This window comes from Girardinichthys multiradiatus, chromosome 20 (assembly GCF_021462225.1).
Source record: "Girardinichthys multiradiatus isolate DD_20200921_A chromosome 20, DD_fGirMul_XY1, whole genome shotgun sequence".
Taxonomy (NCBI): Eukaryota; Metazoa; Chordata; class Actinopteri; order Cyprinodontiformes; family Goodeidae; genus Girardinichthys; species Girardinichthys multiradiatus.
The window spans coordinates 47,574,885-47,597,591 of record NC_061812.1 but is presented as its reverse complement, the minus strand read 5'-3'; the positions used below and the strand labels follow the sequence as shown (position 1 = coordinate 47,597,591).

The 22,707-nt window shown below is 40.3% G+C and overlaps 1 long non-coding RNA gene across 3 annotated transcripts; it reads left to right on the top strand.

The window, feature by feature from the left end:
• The first annotated feature begins 3,627 nt into the window (after positions 1-3,627).
• On the top strand, positions 3,628-12,453 carry LOC124857018. 3 transcript variants are annotated; one of them, XR_007035475.1, is made up of 6 exons: positions 3,628-4,014; positions 4,215-4,386; positions 7,021-7,098; positions 8,066-8,228; positions 9,229-9,321; positions 10,402-12,453. It is a non-coding gene; the product is annotated as an uncharacterized LOC124857018 (long non-coding RNA). The 3 variants fall into 3 exon arrangements; XR_007035476.1 differs by having other exon boundaries at positions 3,628-4,060; XR_007035474.1 differs by having other exon boundaries at positions 3,629-4,386.
• The last annotated feature ends 10,254 nt before the right edge of the window (positions 12,454-22,707 follow it).

Genomic DNA, 22,707 nt, shown 5'->3' with positions numbered 1-22,707 from the left:
TACCATGCATACTTGAACTAATTTAAATCTGATCTAACACTATCTTCTTCTGCGAATGCACATTTTATATATGTACATTTAAAAGATATAGATATATCTTAAAAGTCCATTTAAAAAAATCCTGAGAGCATAGTGTACTGGAGTAAATGCCTTGTTTGTGTGTGAGAACCTGGCAATAAAGCTGATTCTGATGTTCTTTATCATTGTTGACAATAATAAAGCATTTGAAACTTTTTGTCACTGACTAATGCACACACTTGGTTTAGCTAAATGTACTAAATTAAGTGTCTATATAATGAGTGTAAATCCTCCCTTTAACACACAAGATCTTCTAAAACATAATAGTAGTACTGTTAGTGTGCATATTTAGGGTATCAATCAGGCCCTTATCTAAAGCCCCAATCTTACTCAAGAGGCAGCTGCAGTATGGAGATTGCAGACAAGGCTGTCTCTGATTTTTTTGAAAACTTTAGGCCTACAATTGAGATATCTAGTACCTCATTTGATGTCTATTTGTCTGCCTACTACACACAGAGTCACACTGTCAAAGTGTTTTAAATCGGAAGCAGAAATGTGGGCGCTAGTCCCCTATATTTTGATTTTGTGTGAACAGCTGGAGAAGATAATAGATGAAAGCAACATGCTCAAATTAGTCATGGGTTATATAGAATAGATTGGGTCACACTGTAATAGTTCTATAAGGTGATCAAGCAAGGAACAAAAACAATGTTGAGGCCCAGCTCAGCAGTTACTTAAAAAGAGGGTTTCTGTCTCTCTCCCCTTCTTAATACAGTGGACAGTAACTCAGCAAGTATAAAAACAGACAACATCTTAAGTGTCCTGATGATTCCTGTTAGCCTTCTGAAAGAGGAGGAACAGGATCATTGCCTAAGGGGATGACTTTGTGGCCTAGCGTTATGAGTGTTAATGCACATCACTGTATCAAAAACAAAACTGAAAAATAAAATTCTAAGTCACAATCTAGCCCAAAACCAATCTTGATCAATAATTATAATTACAAATCATAATCTGACAAAATCAATTTCTTAACCAAAAATCCTCATTTATGAATCGAGACCATAGATGTTTCTGGTGTTGTAATTGCGGCTCAACGCCTTTGACAATTACAACCCATTAAATACTCCGTAATAATTAATAACTATTGCCGGAGATGTCACTGTTTAATCGACTGTTACTGCTGAAACGTGTGGAACTTGAACCTTATTTTGACTGACACATCACTTTCGCACACAATGAAACACAAAACGCTCTCTCTTTATCTATGTGAATATTTATTAATTTTCACCTACTCAACATGCAAAATTCTACAAACACAGGGGTAACACATCTAAATAAGCAAAAATCAACAAACGGTAGTGGGTATGTATTGAATCAACCAGCAGTTTATGGCACAACAGACGAAGGAAAATGAGAAAATTAGTGTTGGTGTGGTGGCGAGTGGTGGGGGGTTGGAGCGCAGCTCCGATTGTCCTTTATGGTCTTCTGATCATAAAACTTCCCCTTAACTCCTGAGCACAAAGGATTCTAACTTTTGGCGGCAAGCTAGCACAGTGAGATTGAAGACAAAGGGGAAATGGAGAATTTTACCATGAGGTCATTTTAACAGTCCAGTCTTACAACGCACCCGCGTTGACTCTCAGATAGTAAACACAAGCAGCTCCAGGACCGCGGCGGATCCCGATATCAACATAACACATCAAAGTTTCAATAAGCAAGGTTACATGCACATATTATTCAGAACACATGAGATCCTAACCAGCGATTCTGATCGCTTCTACAACCTCTGACCCTGCCCAGGCCTTCTAATAAAGAAATAAAAGATTAAATAAAAGATGGGTTTTACTTGGTGTCGTCTTCTTCCTGAGCGAGGGAATTCAAGCGAGGAAAAGTGGGGGGTAAGTTAATTGTGCGTCCACAATTAACTTCAGGGAAAGCGGTCAGTCTTCGTCCTTTGGTCTTCTTGACAAAAAGGAAAAATATGATCTGACCATCAAAGTCGACTTGGAAATGAAACACGATAGCGGTTCGTCTCTCCGAAACTCCGTGTTCTCAGTTACGTGTTCAACTCACGTCTTCGATCGGCAAAGTGAAATCTCTGGCCTTCTTAGTCCAAAAACCTCAGTTATGAATTGTTAGTTGTCCAACGAGAGAGAATGAATGAACTCTGCAAAGCTCTCTGCAAAGATCTCCCCTCTCGAAGTGGCGCACTTCGATTACTAGTCCGGTCCTAGCAGAAGGCGAGTTTTCAAAAATGAGCGCCTTCCTATATAGCGTCCTGTGACGTCAGACTTGGGACGCCCAGTCATATCAGTCGCAATGCTCGATGGGATATGCAGGAGCGGGCTGTCCTGGGTACAAAATGGCCGATGCCATTGGAGGGGCACAGTGACGTCCAACAACGTGCAGATAGTCCAATACTCAGCAAACAAGTGGTCCAACAATGGAAAAACAATTATTCAGCAATTTATAAAATAATTTATTCTTTTTGCAAAATAAAATTACTAGACAAAAACAAATATCCTTCTAAAGTAAATAAACCACTATTGAAAAGACCTCCGTCCTGCTTAACTTAAAACAATATAAAAAAGCATAACAGTATAATGCAAAACATTATCGTAATAGTGCATTTAGTGCAAATAAAAAGTCTGTAGAAAAGTTGTAAATATAAACACTTGTGCCTTAAAGGCCATGACTGTACAGGTGTAGTGAAAAAAATATTGAACTAGTGAACTAAAAAATGCAGTACTGAATTATGTAGAAACAACCTATTTTTTCCATTTATATTTCATTTGAGCTCTTGCTGCTGCAAGGAGTTGTTTGCTTTTCAGGACTACCGAGTAAAGCTCTGAGCTGGACATTTCATTAATTAGACTGACAATTAGCTCACTTCTCATTAATTCTGTAGAACATTTGTTCCTTACATCACTCCACTTATTTTTCATGATGGAGAAAATATTTTCCACAAGCCCACTAGAAGAAGGGATGCTGAGGACAAAGGGTACAATAGCCTGGATGTTGGGGATGTCAGCTGCCTGAAGAACTTGCATCCTCCTCTCTGCTGTTCCACTGGACTGACACTTCGCCTTTTCCCGAGAGACTGTAGTGAGGCACTCTATCTATCTATTTATCTATCTATCTATCTATCTATCTATCTATCTATCTATCTATCTATCTATCTATCTATCTATCTATCTATCTATCTATCTATCTATCTATCTATCTATCTATCTATCTATCTATCTATCTATCTATCTATCTATCTATCTATCTATCTATCTATCTATCTATCTATCTATCTATCTATCTATCTATCTATCTATCTATCTATCTATCTATCTATCTATCTATCTATCTATCTATCTATCTATCTATCTATCTATATAAATATCTATCCATCTATCCATCTATCTATATAAATATCTATCCATCTATCCATCCATCTATGATGAGAGCACAGTTGCAAGAAAGTGGGACAACTTCGCCGAAACACGTTGTTTGAGCTTTCACGGTGTCCGTAGTTCTCCTGCGGCGGAAGCATGGGGCGCTGGTTACGAGCGCTGAACAAGCACGCGCCTTTTTTGTCGCGTAAGCGGGGAGGGAGGAGACGCTGGGGAAACCGTATCTGATGGGAAAACGCGAATCGACGTAACACCTGTATCTATCCTTAGCTACGGTACCTGCTGGCCAATGAGATGAGCCGAAATATTCTGTCAGCTCATTGGTCACAGAGCAGGATATGGCTGGTAATGAATTTACCGTGATGTTAAATATAAAGCACCCCATCATTTATTGATTCTATTGACATTTTAGTGAAGATTTTTGATCCACGTAATAATACGGGACTACGTGCGTCCCGTTTCAGCTCAATACGGGACGCGTACTTTTTATTCTAAATACGGGACGATTCCGTTTTTCAAGGGACGGTTGGCAACTCTACCTCCAGTGGCCCTCTGGCTGCAATTTCAGGAATACTGTCTGCATGAAAAACAAAAGGTTTCTCTTTTGCTGCCAATTGGATTCTGATAACAAGATTATCAGTGTAATTCACTTCACCTCTCAGTGTTTATAATGTTATGGCTTATTTATTTATTTTTGGTAATAGTTATAGTAAAGGGTAAATAGCATAAAACGTATGAAAGAAAAAGGTTATTTTGAAAGAAAACCCGCGCATTTATCTAAAGTTCAATTTTCAGGCGGGCACCAATAGGTAACAGAGGAGTCTGATGACGATTGGTCTGATCCTGCCGCTGACAGCTAATCAAAGCTAGCTGGACACTATCGTCTGTTGAGAGGTTGGCGCAGCAGACTCATTCGACTCGACCATCTATTGTGAATACGAAGACAGGCACGAATTGCGTCCCGACGGTAAGGTCACAAAATAATGTATTTGGTTATTCTGCGTGGCTAAACCTATGGGCTAAACTAAGGTTATTGACTATAAACTAACGTTAGTTTCATTTGACGAGACAACTGGCGAATATTTGTTGTCAGAAGTGGTTAGCTAGCAAGTGATTGTAAACATCCTGTTGACCCTTGAAAGTAAAGTTACGTTTAAACTTGACATAACGTTAGACCGGCGAGACTGTTAAAAACTACAAGACACGCTACTGTTAAATATTTTTTAAACGGTAACGTTATGTTGTGCAAATGAGTAAGTAACGCTACAATTCGGCAATTCGGGCTCTTAAGCCCGCTAATGTTAGCAAGAAACAATATAAGGGCACGTGAACCATGTAACATTAACCTGAGAAACATGTAGCTTTCAACAACACGAATTTAAAAGAACGGATAAGTTACAGATACTATTTGTGTGAACACTTGTGCAGCATTTGCATGCCTGCTGAGAATTCAATTCAGTTCGAAAGATACTTTATTGATCCCTGAGGGGAAATTAGAATTCCAGTACAACCCATCCAAACATACATCATGACACAAGACAAGGGGGGACGGGTCACCGAGGCTTTGCTGCCCACTCACAGGCGCTGCCCTTGCTAGATGAGAAAAGAGGCCACATTAGGTAAGTAGAGGGGGAAAAAAAATCATATTTCACACTTTATCCTCAGCAGGATACAGTTTGAGATTGAAAAAAACCTCAGCACAAAGAAGCAACAAATTTACAAAACAACATCATGCCGGGAACGGTGAAGGTGGTGTGAGGAGTGCAAATGTTTATCTTGAGCATGTGTGTGTGTGCAAGTGAGTGTGTGCAAGTAAGTCCATGAAGCACTGTCACAGAGGCCATTGTCCTTGATGGTTCGTTGGAATGTTCATCAACCGGCCAAGTTCTGAGCAGGTCCACAGATGTCCTCAGGGAAGGGAGGGGGCAGGGGGAGCAGAGCGTCGTGTTTACATAACTTCCAGGAGAAGTTGAAGATAACCAGCCATCAAGGCCGCGCAAGGGAGCCAGATTCAGAAAAACAGTAATTATTTGGGTTAGGCTGACTCTTAATTTTCCGTCAGCCTTGAGAGTCTCGCTGGTGCTTCTCATAGGCGAATCCAAACAGCCAAATTCCTGGTCTTTCTGCCAGATCCGAGCGAACAACTTTCTCCAAGATTTATCCCATTTCACCCCTGAGTGCAGGAACCGCAACCTGCCTGCGATCCTGTGTAAGGATCACATCCAGTCTGCGATTCAGCTCATGTAACATCTCAGTCTGAGTGTTGATCGCTCTGAAGATCCCATCACACATGCCAGGCAGCCTTACAATGGCCAGAACAGCTGCTGACATTCTCCAAATTTCTCGATATGCCAGGTAACCGCTGACTCCAAAAAGCAGAAATCCTGATATCAAACATCCAATTATATATACATCTTCCACATCCTCGACTGACATTATCGACAGACACACAATCTTCCACTTCTGCCAGGAGTCCATCGTGTATCCGGAGAAAAATGTCCCGTCCGGGCAAGTGGGCTCTCCCGACCCCTGTCTTCTCGTCGAGAAAATTTGATCAATTGCATTGCAGCTGACCAAATCCATATTTTGGAAGAATTTGGAAGATGTCCAAAAAGAGGCTCCAAAAAAAAGACAAGACACAGAGCTGAAGCAGGGCAGATATGGGAGGGGTGCGGGAGACAGAGAAAAAGCGTCCACCTCCACCGAGAGCAGGAAAAAGAAAGAGAATGGCAGCCATGCCACGAGGTGACTAATATAGGTAACTGCAACTCTCTGCAGGCTTAACGTTACAATGTTTGCTCTGCTTCATAATGCATCCACATCGTTATTAGACACCTTACTGTAGACTACACATTAATTACCTCATATTTTGGTTGAAACTCCAGAAATGCTACTTTTACTCAGTCTAAAGAACCATTCATGACTAAACATTCACAAAATGTATAACGTTATGCAGAGTAATGTATCACTATTAATGAACCCCATAGAGAATATTATATTGTATTTAAACAGTTTTTGGAGGTGGACACAATTCATGCAAAACATGCTTCTATAACATTAAGTTAAATACAAATAACATTAAAGTTAAACCTTTGCTGTTTTTGTGACAATAAATGTTGTATTTGTTTACTGTTTAAACCAAAACGCCTGAAGGCTTAATGGTTTAGATGTTATTGCCTGATGTTACCTAATTAAATTTATTTTGTTAGTGTGTTTCACTGGGTGAGGTTTAAGAAACCTTAAATTGCATAGCATTGATGTTATCTAAACCTCACTTGAAATTTTTTTTACAGCCTTACGGTATTATTCAAAATGCAACATAGGGAGATGTCAGTTTTAAATCGGACCAGGTACAATTAAAACACATTGTACCTAAACCTGTCAAATGTGGACTATATGATGTCAGTCAAAGTAAATCTTATTTGAAACACATTTTAAGAATTGTTAATCCACACACAAAAGTATTAAACCATAATGAGTTTTTGTTAAATAGAATAGTCAGGTGTATTTTGAAAGACATACCGCACATTAGGGGCTGTAACTACTTTTCAATTGGCTGACATACATAAGTTTTTAAAGTGCACTTTTTCTTTCTTTGCAGAAAGGACTGAACGTGTTTTCACCCTTCGTCCATTAGAAAGATAAACCGCTTCCCAAATTGAGCATACACAATCTAATGGTAAGTGAAGCAGTTACATCAGAGTGTTTCGATTCCTGAACATTATATTTAAAGACTATGTTAGAGTAGACATGGTCTGCGTCACATATGTGACAATGTTTTGACTGTGGTAGTTAAAGCTACACATGGTCACATTTGTTTGAATGCATAATGATCATCAGGTACTTTTTGGTTTTCACTGGCTCAGTCATTCTCTTCCTGCCTTTACATCATACGGATGATGAAACACACCAAACAATCCATTTAGCTTTTGCAGTGGTCCAAAAAATTAAGTGGTAGAAGTGCAAGGGACCATTGCAACAGCTTCTCTGAACTACTGTCTCCACTGTTTCAGCTAGGATTTTTTTACAGTAGTGGTGGAAAAACATCTGTTTAGAGGAAATTGGTTCCAAAAATGGCTGGGATGGCTGGAAGCACAGCCTTTTAAACAAAATAAAAAATTACAGACGCAACTTATGCAAATCTGGATGCCCAGAGGTCAAAGTAAACAGTGGTAGGAGGAGCAGAGCCAATCCTGATGCAGCTTCACCACATGCTTCCCTTAAGCGGCCTTGACATGCAGAAGTTAATTATCTGCCACAGCTTCCTAAGGGGGAAACACTGGATACTTTGGAAGTCTTCAGATTGGACATGTTGAACAAAATGGATGAAGACATTGATTTCACAGTGACAGTTATGAACATGAGCAAGACCTTTGCTGCAAGAAGGCTTGAGATTGTAAATTCAAGTCCTTCTGTGCAGCATCTTCAAGAAAGATGGCCAGCTCTTCTCCTGGAACACCAGGTACATAAAGCTGTAGAACATGGTTGAATTCAGTTTACTTGTCAAAATATGCTTATTCACATTATTTAAATCCCTCTCAGAGCTTCAAAAACTGGTCTCGAGCACTACATAATGTGTGTGTGTTCATTTAAATTATGTTTTTGATTTAAAGGGGGAATGATTGAGGCCACTTTGTTTTCATTAGGTCTGTACAGAATATCAGCGAATCACCAACCAGAAACTAAAGACTGAACTGTATGCTGCATTGGACAGTCACACAAGCAGTTTGCTGGCTTTAGCCTGAGGGATGCAGGGGAAATCCGATCAGTGCCCAGAAGATCTCATCAGTTTTAAAGACATACTCTGAGGTAAATCTTTGTCAAGTATTAAGTAGATCCTAATAATTGCAGTTCTCCATAACTACATAACAGAGCTGGTGGAAGGTTGGGGACCTTGCACGCCTTCCATTTCCATTTTGAGGATGCCCCACAGATGCTCAATAGGCTTTAGATCTGGAAACATGCTTGGCATCACCTTTACCCTCAGCTTCTTGAGCAAGGCTGTGGAGGTGTGTTTGGGATCGTTATCATGTTGGAATACTGCCCTGCGGCCCAGTCTCCAAATGTAAGGGATCCTGTTTTGCCGCAGTATGTCACAGTACATGTTGGCATTCATGGTTCCCTAAATGAACTGTAGCTCCCCTGTGACAGAGGCACTTATGCAGCTCCTGCTTTACTATAGGCAAGATGCACTTGTCTTTGTACTCCTCACCTAGTTGCCACCACACACGATTGATACCATCTGAAGTAAAGAAGTTTATCTGTCTCATCAGACCACAGGACATGGTTCTAGTACTCCATGTCCTTAGTCTGCAAAGGAGAGGCTTCCTTCTGAGACAACAGCCATGCAGACCAATTTGATGCAGTGTGCTCTTTATCTAGAGCAACAATTATATATTTTTTCCAGATCCTCCGAGTTCTGTGGCACAAGGTGCCATGTTGAACTTCCAGTGACCAGTATGATGGAGTGTGAGAGTGATGACACTAAATGTAACACACCTGCTCCCCATTCACAACTGAGACCATGTGACATTAACACTTTACTTGCCATCGATTTGGAGATTAATGTCTGTGTGTTGTTATTTTGAGGGGACAGTACAGTTATACAGCTGTACATTCACTAGTTTGCTATTATGTAAAGTGTCACTTTTTTAGTGGTGTTGCATGAAAAGATCAAACCAAATATTTCCAAAAATGGCAGGGGTCTACTTCATTCTGTCACATACTGTGTATAGATACGTAGAAAGGTTTTTTAAAAAAGGGTTGGTATTTTAGCATTTCGTTGTCTTTTCCATGTTTTTCACTACAGCAAACACAAAACATCTGGGTTGACCGGGTTGCATCTCTTCGGTGTCTACCACTGCATCTTCAAGATGACACAGAGCTTTTCTACACCTGTAAGGTGAGCTAATATACTATTTACTTGAACAAGCAATAGTAGGATTAGCATTTATCTGGAAATGTATGAAACCCAAAAAATCTTTTCGTACAGGTTAGATCCTAATCATTGCCACTTGAAGTTTACTTACATTGTGCATTTGTACTAACAGTGATGCTGATTTTGAGTGTATTATCAAGTATTGTTTTCATGTTCGAAGCAACACAGGATAAAAAAGAAAACGTTTTGCATATTGTACAAACCATAACAAGATATTATAATTTAACTGCAGATTAACCCTTTCTGAAAATCCTTTGACACACTAAATCTACCATATAGAGAATTTTAGTTGGTTTTGGTAACATTTGAATAAAGACTTGAGTAGATCTAGATGTTTTTTTCATTTATTTCTGAAACCTGCTGAGTGACTGACTTCTGAATTGTTCATAAGTTGAACTGAAGCAAACTTTTGTCACATCAGTGGATGTTCTGAAAACATTCCAGCTCTCTGGAATGTATGGGGGATTTCTTTTTTTAGATTGAAATGTGAATGGTCTACAAATTTTGAATTGTTGTAATGAGCCACACACAGGCCTAACTGTATTTGACGATTTAAGATAAAATAATTTGAACAAAGACAACGAAATCCAGAGATTAACAAGATCAAATACGTTTTACTTTATGTAAATTTGTGATATAATTGTAATATAGCGCCACCAAGAGTTCAATGAGTGTTGCTATTAAAAATGTTTTTTAAAAATGGTTCTGACAAGGCTTTATTTCATCACAGCTATCACTAGAGATTTTCACGAGAGGTTTGCATAATGCTCTTCCCATCTATATGTTTGGGTCCTTTTGGGTATTCTGATAGCTCAGAAAGCTCAAAAAACACGTTTATTTGGCTTTCATTTTTATGACTAATGTTTAGTTATGGACACTCTACTGATACTTTAGTAACACAAAACAATGAAATAATGTCTAGAACCCAAATATTTTTTTCTGTGACAGATTTGTGAGCTGATAAACACACAAAGATTAGATGACCTCCATTAGAGACTAAGATTATTTCATCAAAAGTAATTGTAAATGTATAATATTTTTCAGGAGGGTGAAGACCAAGGGCCTTCCATTAAGAGATCTGCTGCCATTGTGTCCATCATTGGTGATAGCAAGGATATGAACACTGTGCCATTCCATCCTCAAGAAGTCAAGGTCTTTCTCCAGGAGCAGGTTGTTTTGCAAGGGACTAAATGCTGGCCAGATGCAATAATGCATTTATATGGCTTGCTTAATGTTATCCAGGCTGAATACCCAAAAGAAATGACCTACACATTTGAGTTTATTAAGAAAGTCCTCCTGAATGTAGATGGTGAAAAACCCAAACCAAAGACACTGTCTTTAAAAAATAAGCTCTAATGTACAAAGGCAGTGTCACAAATGAATTAAAGGTCTGTTGAGGTTATAAGTGACCCAGGTCATGGTTATACAGCAAAAGTTCAATCGAGGGCAACTGGACTGGTTAAGATTTCTTTAAGGTGCTTTAAGACAACAAACCTCCTCTGTTGAGTGAAAGCTGTTCACTGTGGGTGTAGATTGTGTCTTTGAAACTTCTTTCAAACCAGCTTTCCTCCCTGTCTAACATCTGGATCTTGTGGCTTTCAGAAAAGTTTCAGTTATCTTTCAGATGTAAGTAAACTGCCGAGTCTTGTTCTGAGGAGTTTTCTCCTCTGTGTTGGGCCATGCTTTTGTGAAAAGGTTGTTTCCTTTTACCAACATGATGTGTAGATCTGTATATTAGGGAAATGTAACAAAGCAACAAACAAAAGGCCCACTTATCCCCCATTTAACAACACAATCCTTGTTTCCATAGTCATTGTTTACAAAGAAACTCTTGTAAATGCTCACAGTCGGCAATTGATGGTCATTCAGACCACCTGATCCTATGGTTTTCCAATGACTAGTTAAAACAGCCAGAAGCACTAACAAACCATTTGGATGGATCATGGTTACTTGTACCTAATTAAAACTAAACAGCTACCATTCAGTCAAGCAAAAGAAGCTCTTCCGATGAGGGACGAAAGGTCTTCAAGACACCTTAACCAATCCAGTTGATCCTTGATCAAACAAAGTTTAAATAAGCAAGTAAGAAGTGTTTGAGTGTTACTTTACATAATTTGTCCATCAGAGAAAAGTGACTGCAGATTTTAGCAGATATGTGGCTTGGTGGATAGTAATGTTCATCTGTTGCATACTAATGAAGACCCACAGTAGGCATTATGTATCCGTACATGTGTGTTCTGATCAGCTTAAGTTGGGTAATTGTTTCAGACTAACAGGTCTTATTTTCCATGGCCCAATATGTGTGACACATTCATTAGCGCGCACACTTTTGTAAAAGCACATATTGTATTGTGAAGAGAAAATATACATTTGAGCTAACAAAAATTAGTTGTTTGCTAAACTCTTGTTTCTGCACTTGCCACTCAGTGCCTGTGCACAACTCCTTCTCCGTGCTCGCTCACTTCTAACTCTGAGAGTACTTTTAACTCCGCTCTCGCTCAGCTTGTCACAGCTTTACAGTGTGCCGCAAAAATCCGTCAATCACCGGCTCAGAGAAGGTAAACCTGATTGGCTGTTTGGTATGCAATTGGTTGCTAGCTTCCAAGAAAAAGATAGAGAGAATTTGGATGGCACAATGCATTCTGGGCGTTGATTACATCAGATGAAACAGGTAGTATTTTTTTTGTTATACTAATTAAAGTCAGATTTTGCTAAATGTTTTGGTGTAAAATGGTGGTCATAATAGTTTAATTATCTACCAAGCCTGGTCAATGCAAGGACTCATCCTTTTTTAGTTGTCCTTGGCTAGACTAATTAATACACAAAACAATCATACTTTTTTAATTACCAAAAAAAAAAGAGAATACTAGCGCTGGTCAACCTGAGCGCCTTCGCTTAGGAATTTGTCCCATATTGTGCCATAATTTTCTTTTTTCTATATTTTCTACTTTTTGGGTTTGTTTTAATTAGAAACTTATCTTTATTGTTTAGCTTTTTGTTAAGCAGAGCGCACAGATATTTATGTTTGTTGTTTATTTCCATCATTGTGGTGTTATATTGTTGTTAAGGTCTGCTAAATAAAGTAGATACAATTTAGAACATAGTGGCCTAATGTGTTTTTAATTTTTTTTTATTACATAATTATAGATTAGTAGTGAGAATGTAGAGATAACATGGGAGTTTGTCTAAACAACTAAATGTTCTGATATATAACAATTTATTATTTCCTTCTATAGAACTGTTAATGTGAGCTTCCATTTCTGTAATATATATTTAATTTTGAGGTGTTTCCAAAATGTTTTAAGAGTTACTTTAGATAAGTGAATTGCTAGCAGTATTAACAATGTTTTTAGTAGTTGGTGTATGTTCAGAACAGTAGTTCACATTAAGTTTTGAGTATATACAGTTGAATTGGAGTTGTTAAATTGCCTATAATAATAGTTTTTACAATTCATTAAATAAAGTTTAGGTTAAAAACACAAACATTTTGTGTCCTCAAAAACCATTAATAGTTCCGGTGTAAATATTAGATATTTAGAAAGGAAGAAATATATTGGTCATGAATAAAAATTGTTTTTTTCACTAATGTTATTTACATTTGATCTAACAATACATCAACTTCATTTAAAGTTATAAACAGAATTTATTATGAAAAATACAAACAGCACTTTAAACAGAATGGGGGAAGAAAACATTCAAACAGATCAAGATTACAAGACAAAAGGCATAAAATAAAACTATGTACAAGTATTTACAATGGTGACAGCAGGATCAACCTGAGTGACTGGTTCCTGGAACACCTCTTCAACAGAACAAAGAGGCTGATGTCTTTCTGAACAGAAAGTCTGGCGGTGTGGCTAAATCTCTCACAAGGTCAGAGACATGGATGGGATGCTGCAACTGAGACCTGTGGTTAGTCTTTCTGGATGGTGAGCGAAGCATCACACAGGTGGTCTGCAGATGTTTGTGATGCCTCGTTCCGCTCTCCACGGTATTGTCCATCAAGTGGGTTTAAAGGGCTGGCTGAATTGACGGCTGCCACATCACTAAGAGGTAATCGGAAAAATGCAGAATTAGAAGATGGTGCTCACAAAATATTACAATTAGTTATACCCCTCAAAAATTAATCACATCTATAATATTATACTTGGCTGACACAGTAGTCATGTTCTGGTGGTACCTCCTCCAGGGCAGACACCTCAGCAGAAAGCTGGTCCCGCCAGAGAGCAACGCTGACTGCCTCAGTCCAAACCTCACCCTCATCCTCTTCTACAGCCTCCTCTGGGTCATCCTCTGGGGCCATGACATCCACAGCACCAGTGCAGATGTTGTGGAGGATGGCACATGCTGTTATGACCTGAAAACAATTTAAAAGAGGGTGCATATGTGTGCATGTGTATATATTATGTATAACATATATATAAAATGGATCTAGGTCAAACATTACGTCAGGTACAAAGGTGTCGTGCACCTCCAGCGCTTGCAGGAAGATGGCCCTGAATCTGGTTTTCATCATTCCAAAAACACGCTCTATTATAGAGCGTGTTTTTGGAATGATGGCTGTTAAAGCGCTGGGCTCCCACACATTGTCTTGTCCTCTTGTAGGGAGTGATTAGGGGGAGTGGATATTGGAGGCATGGGTACCCTCCATCAGCAAGGATAAAATGCCCTGGAGGAGGATAAACTCTACAGTGGGCTGTGGCGGAGCACCGTAGAATCATGCACTGACCCAGGCCAGCCCACATACGTGTCAATAAAATGGCTCTCAGAAACTGCTTGCAGGATTATGGAAGGGAAGAGTTTCCTGTTCCTGTAGCACTGACCATCAGGGCTGCTTGGACACCTGAAGCGGATATGGCAGCCGTCAATTGCACCCACAGCTTTAAGAAAAACTCTGTGGCGTGCCAGCCCTGCAAACTCACGGGACACTGCCTTCAAGTCCTCAGGGGTCTTTAGAAGGTAGATGACGTGGTGACGAATAGCCACGATCTCCTCTGTAACTCTGTGGATGATGCGATGGACAGTAGAGCGAGGCATCCCAAACACTCTGTAGACCACTCTGTAGGATGTGCCACTTGCCAGCCAGAAAAGAAAAACCAAGGTCTCAATAGCAGCACCCCATCCATGTTGCTTATCCTGGTGCAAAAGATTAAGCAGCACTGCCAGAGATTCCCTGCTCAGCTGAAAATCAGGCCTGGTGTCCTGGTTGAATAAATGTTTCAGGACTGGGACACTCAGGTTGATCCTGCAGTAAAGGGGTCTGGTCTAGAAAAGGGAAGAATGGAGATGGAAAAACGTTATTTTTAAGGCATGCTTCTGGATATTTTAAGTGATCAAAGCAAGTAGATACACCAAAAACACTGCATTATTATATAATTATTATATATATTATTATATAATTATCTAAGAACAGCCAGAGGGGATCAAATACTTTATTATTCCCATCTATCTTAAAATTGAAAGTTATATCTATATATACAGGTCCTTCTCAAAAAATTAGCATATTGTGATAAAGTTCATTATTTTCAATAATGTAATGATGAAAATTTAACATTCATATATTTTAGATTCATTGCACATTAACTGAAATATTTCAGGTCCTTTATTGTCTTAATACGGATGATTTTGGCATACAGCTCATGAAAACCCAAAATTCCTATCTCACAAAATTAGCATATTTCATCCGACCAATAAAAGAAAAGTGTTTTCAATACAAAAAACGTCAACCTTCAAATAATCATGTACAGTTATGCACTCAATACTTGGACGGGAATCCTTTTGCAGAAATGACTGCTTCATTGCGGCGTGGCATGGAGGCAATCAGCCTGTGGCACTGCTGAGGTCTTATGGAGGCCCAGGATGCTTCGATAGCGGCCTTTAGCTCATCCAGAGTGTTGGGTCTTGAGTCTCTCAACGTTCTCTTCACAATATCCCACAGATTCTCTATGGGGTTCAGGTCAGGAGAGTTGGCAGGCCAATTGAGCACAGTGATACCATGGTCAGTAAACCATTTACCAGTGGTTTTGGCACTGTGAGCAGGTGCCAGGTCATGCTGAAAAATGAAATCTTCATCTCCATAAAGCTTTTCAGCAGATGGAAGCATGAAGTGCTCCAAAATCTCCTGATAGCTAGCTGCATTGACCCTGCCCTTGATAAAACACAGTGGACCAACAACAGCAGCTGACACGGCACCCCAGACCATCACTGACTGTGGGTACTTGACACTGGACTTCTGGCATTTTGGCATTTCCTTCTCCCCAGTCTTCCTCCAGACTCTGGCACCTTGATTTCCGAATGACATGCAGAATTTGCTTTCATCCGAAAAAAGTACTTTGGACCACTGAGCAACAGTCCAGTGCTGCTTCTCTGTAGCCCAGGTCTGGGGAATGCGGCACCTGTAGCCCATTTCCTGCACACGCCTGTGCACGGTGGCTCTGGATGTTTCTACTCCAGACTCAGTCCACTGCTTCCGCAAGTCCCCCAAGGTCTGGAATCGGCCCTTCTCCACAATCTTCCTCAGGGTCCTGTCACCTCTTCTCGTTGTGCAGCGTTGTCTGCCACACTTTTTCCTTCCCACAGACTTCCCACTGAGGTGCCTTGATACAGCACTCTGGGAACAGCCTATTCGTTCAGAACTTTCTTTCTGTGTCTTACCCTCTTTGCTTGAGGGTGTCAATAGTGGCCTTCTGGACAACAGTCAGGTCGGCAGTCTTACCCATGATTGGGGTTTTGAGTGATGAACCAGGGTGGGAGTTTTAAAAGCCTCAGGAATCTTTTGCAGGTGTTTAGAGTTAACTCGTTGATTCAGATGATTAGGTTCATAGCTCATTTAGAGACCCTTTTAATGATATGCTAATTTTGTGAGATAGGAATTTTGGGTTTTCATGAGCTGTATGCCAAAATCATCCGTATTAAGACAATAAAAGACCTGAAATATTTCAGTTAGTGTGCAATGAATCTAAAATAAATGAATGTTAAATTTTCATCATGACATTATGGAAAATAATGAACTTTATCACAATATGCTAATTTTTTGAGAAGGACCTGTATATATGTCGACATACATTAGCCATAAAGTTGCTATCTCTTTGTTTATTGGCTAGTTAAATCAAATATCTTTTTTACCTGTACATGATTGTCTCTGGATTGTACCTGGAATCAGAAATTATAATGCTAACTGAATTATAAATAAACTTTTAAAACATATAGCACATTTCTTCATTAAAAATTAATATTGAAAAGCTTACTTATTCTCAATCACCATCTCCAAGTTTAGCTCGCCTCACCGCCGGGAAGGCTGGCGAGGCGAGCCAGTTACTACACCGGGAACGGAAAACTCTGAACACGTCGGAGCACGTTTGAAATTAAGCGATGTCTAGATAAATCAAGCAGATATTTCACGTCTACACAGTTATATTCCCGCACTAAAAACATTGTAGAAGTTAATTTGTGTCACAGAAAATGTAATTTTCCACAATTTACTCACAGCTTTTGCTGCTATGGTCCGCCATGGCTTCCCCTGCTTGCCCAATCTGCTTCGACCCGCAATGAATGATGGGAAATGATGGGCTGCGAAGGATACTCACGACCCATCCTTCAAATCGGGCAAAAGAAGGACACATTTGTCGGCTGCATTTGAGGGTGTCTCGAAATGATTCATGAATTGGGACAGCCTTCGTCGCCGCGCTATAACGTAATCGGCCTACAAATACGGCCTTCGAAGGATGCATCCCCTGTGCCTGACTTCCGGGTTAGCCTCGGCGTTGGTACATTCCCTTTCCGGTTGATTTTCTGAAATGTAAATTTGTTTTCTGAAATGTAAATTTGTTTCGGTACTTGTAAAAGTGTTTTGCACCCCCCGGCCACCGTACATGCACACTTGACTGCTATGAATCAGAAAAAGGCGGACCCAAGATTCAGCCAGACACAGTACTGAAAGTTTAAAAGGTTTATTCAGCCACAGGGAAACATCACTCAGGTAACACTCCTCACAGCTTCCAGGAATCACTGAGGCAGAAAGAGGGATTAGTGACTTGTAGTCTCTCCAGATTTTGCAGGGATCAGAAAAGCCACTAACCTGCTTTTGTCTTGAGTGGAACTTGAAACCCAGAGGGGAAACGTCAGTGGGCGGCAGGCGGTGATCTCCACAGCACAGGTAAGAAGTGACTGAATAATCCGAGGGCTAGGCTGGCTCAATAATCCAAGGACAGAAACAGGGTCAACGATCGGAACAAGAGGCGTCAGGCAAGGGGCAGGCAGAGGCATAAACCAGATGCAGGAAACAAGGTCGACAACCAAAATCCAAACAGTCCGACAGGGAGCAGGCAGAGGCATAAATCCAAAAGGCAAGGCAAGGTCAAGAACAATGATCAGACAGGAAGGAACGCTGGATATCTACTCACACGAATGGCTATCAAAAATCTGGCACTGTCTGCTTGTCAGAGTCAGTATATATTAGGGAAGACACAGGTGCTTGGCATTCCACAGATTGCACTGCACTGCACCAGGTGCATCTGATTTGCTGATTGCAGCCAGGGAGACAGGGTAGAACAGACGTGCCAGAATCATAACACTTGACGCTGATTGGATGGAGGGGAGATGCATGGAGGAGTCAATGGATGGAGCCGTTAGTGAGGGTGAGTCTTTCATTCTGAATTTTCGTCAAAAATCGATAACTGTAGAGCTATACTCTAATTTCAGTCGGAAATTATGGAGGAGCAATCAGGCCATAATTAACAATACATACAGAAATAAATAAAAGGCCTCAAGTGGAGGAGTTTAAGTATCTCGGGGTCTTGTTCACGAGTGAGGGAAGAATGGAGCGGGAGATTGACAGACGGATCGGTGCGGCTGCCACAGTAATGGGGGCGCTGTGCCGGTCCGTTGTGGTGAAGAGAGAGCTGAGCCGAAAAGCAAAGCTCTCAATTTACTGGTCGGTCTACGTTCCTACCCTCACCTATGGCCATGAACTTTGGGTCATGACCGAAAGAACGAGATCCTGGATACAAGCGGCTGAAATGAGTTTCCTCCGTAGGGTGGCCGGGCACTCCCTTAGAGATAGGGTGAGGAGCTCGGCCATCCGGGAGGGGCTCGGAGTAGAGCCGCTGCTCCTCCACATCGAGAGGAGCCAGTTGAGGTGGCTCGGGCATCTATACCGGATGCCTCCTGGACGCCTTCCTCGGGAGGTGTTCCAGGCACGTCCCACCGGTAGGAGGCCCAGGGGACGGCCCAGGACACGCTGGAGGGACTATGTCTCTCGGCTGGCCTGGGAACGCCTTGGGCTCCCCCTGGAGGAACTGGAGGAGGTGTCTGGAGAGAGGGACGTCTGGGCTTCTCTGTTGAGTCTGCTGCCCCCGCGACCCGGTCCCGGATAAGCGGAAGACGACGAGTACGAGTACGAGTACAGAAATAAATAAATGCCCAATAAATAAATAATGATACAATAAAATAAACAAAATACAGTAAAAAAATAAATGTAGGCACTAATTAAATATTTAATGAGACATAAATGTATATATCTAATTTGTTTAGCTTCTTTATTTATTCACCTTTGTAATAATTACTTTATTATCCATCAATATTTTCAAATTTTTTTTATTAATGATTTATTTTTAAATGTATTTATTTATGTATGTATTAATATTTTTAGTATTGTTTTATTCTATTTATTTGTTCAATACTATTAATTTATGTTTGTGCTTTTAACATTACTGTATGCATTTCTGCCTCATTATGCAAATGAGGAGGGGTTGTGTCCTCAGGCGTCAGCTTCTGCCTATTGGCTGGTTAGCTTTAGCCTGCATAGGTTGAATCTGCATGGCTTTTCCCCACCAAAAAGCATTGTTAATCACTGCTGATGCAGCACCAATACATCCATCGATCTCCTGCTCCCCCCCCTGACCCGGAGAAGGCACTCTACCTTTTTCCGGCTCAAGACCATGGCCTCAGAGGCACTGATTCTCATCCCGGCCGCTACACACTCGGCTGCGAACTGCTCCAATGAGAACTGTAGATCATGAGCTGATGAAGCCAATAGGACCACATCATCCACAAAAAGCAGAGATGCAATCCTAAGGCCACCAAAACAGATCCCCTCAACACTTTAGCTGCGCTTAGAAATTCTGTCCATAAAAGTTATGAACAGAATCGGTGACAAAGGACATCCTTAACAGAGTCCAATCCTAACCGGAAACGAGTCCGACTTACTGCCGGCAATGCGGACCAAGCTCCGACACCGGTCATACAGGGACCTAACAGCACGTATCAAAGAGCCTGGTACCCCATACTCCCGGAGAACCCCCCACAGGATTCCTGAGGGATACAGTCAAACGCCTTCTCCAAGTCCACAAAGCACATCTAGACTGGCTGGGCGAACTCGTATGCACCCTCCAGGACCCTGCTGAGGGTGTAGAGCTGGTCCAGTGTTCCAAAGCCAGGACAAAACCCACACTGTCCATCCTGAATCTGAGGTCCGACTATCCAACGGACCCTCCTCTCCAGAACCCCCAAATAGACCTTACCAGGGAGGTTTAAGAGTGTGACTCCCCTATAGTTCTCCAAATCTCTGATAACCCAGGGTTCAGGAAGCAGGGTCGTAGTTTAACACTCCTCTCTGCAGCTGCTGCACTGCTACCCACCCATTACCCTATTAAGACAGTGTCTCGCCCATGGCCAAAATTGAATAGATTAAAAAATAATCTCAAATGACAAAATCAGGAAAAACTCATAAAAATAAACACAACTCAGACTAAAAAGAAAAAATAAAACAATTAAATGTGGCTTACTGAACATAGGATCTCTCTCTTCAAAGATGTTGCTTGTTAGTGACCTGATTTGTGACAATCAGATTGATTTATTTTGCCTCAAAGAAACCTGGCTGCAGCAAGAGGATTATGTTACTATAAATGAGTCAACTCCTACTAATTATTTAAATTTTCACATTCCTTGAAATACTGGGAGAATACTGGAGGAGGAGTAGCAACCATCTTTCAGTCCGATTTATTGACTAGTCCCACACCAATCAATAGCTACAACTCTTTTGAATATTTAATCCTTAGTTTTCCTCATCCAAATTGCAAAGACCTAAAACCACTTCTCTTTGTTGTTTTGTACCGTCCACCAGGCCCTTACTCTCAATTTTTATATCAGTTTTCAGACCTTTTATCTGATTTAGTGTTAAATACAGATAAGGTTATTATAGTGGGGGATTTTAACATTCATGTTGACACTGAAAGTGATAGCCTAAATGTAGCCTTTAATGCTATCTTAGACTCAATTGCCTTTGCTCAAAACATTAACAAACCCACCCACCTTTGTCTTCATTCTCTGGACCTTGTGTTGACATATGGCATTGAGTGTAAAGACATAACAATATTTTCTCATAACCCTGTCCTGTCTGACCATTTTTTAATAACCTTTGAGTTTAATTTAACGGAGTACTCCACATCTGAAAGAAAATTTCATTATAGTAGATCATTATCAGACAATGCTGTAACAACCTTTAAAGAATCTGTTCCACTTTTGATTTCCTCTTTATCACAGAAAACCACAGTGGAGGGCAATGATTTTGTTCCTTACCCTTCACAAATGTATTCTCTTGTTCATAGTGTTACTTCATCATTGCATGGTGCATTAGACAATGCAGACCCCGTTGAAAAAGAAGGTAATTATTCATAGGAGGCTAGCTCCTTGGTTTAATTTAGATCTGCGTACTTTAAAGCACAATGTTTGAAAATTGGAGAGAAAATGGCGCTCTACACACCTAGAGGATTCCTACTAAATCTGGAAAAATAGCTTACTGTTGTATAAAAGGACAGTTCACCAAGCTAGAACAGCTTATTTCTCATTATTAATAGAAGAGAACGAGAATAATCCTAGGTTTCACTTTAGTACAGTTGCTAAACTTACACAGACTCATAGCTCTGTTGAGCCATGACTGCCACAGAGTCATAGCCTTGAGCCATGACTGCCCTTAGCTCTCAGCAGTCATGACTTTATGGGATTCTTCCAAAATAAAATTGATTCTATTAAAAAGAAAATCTTTGACATACTCCCGAAGATGATTACTTCATCCTCAGCAAGTGAGACAACATTGGAAGTAAATGTAGAACCTGATCTGTGTTTGGACTGCTTTGATCCTGTGGAGCTTCCTGAGTTATCAGAAATATTAGCTTAATCTAAACCTTCAACTTGTATGTTAGACCCAATCCCGACCAAATTATTTAAGGAAGTGTTCCCTCTGATTACCAGACCCATTTTAGATATGATTAATCTATCCTTAGTAAATGGATATGTACCACAGGCTTTTAAGGTAGCTGAAATTAAACCTTTAATTAAGAAACCTTTGCTTGATTGAGATTACTTGGAAAAATTACAGACCTATATCCAATCTTCCATTTTTATCTAAAATTCTTGAGAAAATAGTTGCTAATCAAATGTGTGAGCATTTGCACAGCAATGACCTGTTTGAAGAGTTTCAGTCAGGCTTCAGAGCTCATCATAGCACTGAAACAGCTCTGCTCAAGGTCACTAATGATATTCTTATGGCCTCAGATAATGGAATTGTGTCTGTACTTGTCCTGTTAGATCTCAGTGCTGCATTTGATACAGTCGATCACAATATTCTCTTAGAAAGGCTGGAATATGCTCTAGGAATCAGGGGAACAGCGCTAGGCTGGCTTAAATCTTATCTGACAGATTCCAGTTTGTTCATGTAAATGATAAATCATCTTTAAACTCCAGGGTTAATTGTGGAGTACCACAGGGTTCAGTACTTGGGTCAATTCTCTTTACTATATATACAGGTCCTTCTCAAAATATTAGCATATTGTGATTAAGTTCATTATTTTCCATAATGTCATGATGAAAATTTAACATTCATATATTTTAGATTCATTGCACACTAACTGAAATATTTCAGGTCTTTTATTGTCTTAATACGGATGATTGTAGCATACAGCTCATGAAAACCCAAAATTCCTATCTCACAAAATTAGCATATTTCATCCGACCAATAAAAGAAAAGTGTTTTTAATACAAAAAACGTCAACCTTCAAATAATCATGTACAGTTATGCACTCAATACTTGGTCGGGAACCCTTTTGCAGAAATGACTGCTTCAATGCGGCGTGGCATGGAGGCAATCACCCTGTGGCACTGCTGAGGTCTTATGGAGGCCCAGGATGCTTCGATAGCAGCCTTTAACTCATCCAGAGTGTTGGTTCTTGAGTCTCTCAACGTTCTCTTCACAATATCCCACAGTTTCTCTATGAGGTTCAGGTCAGGAGAGTTGGCAGGCCAATTGAGCACAGTGATACCATGGTCAGTAAACCATTTACCAGTGGTTTTGGC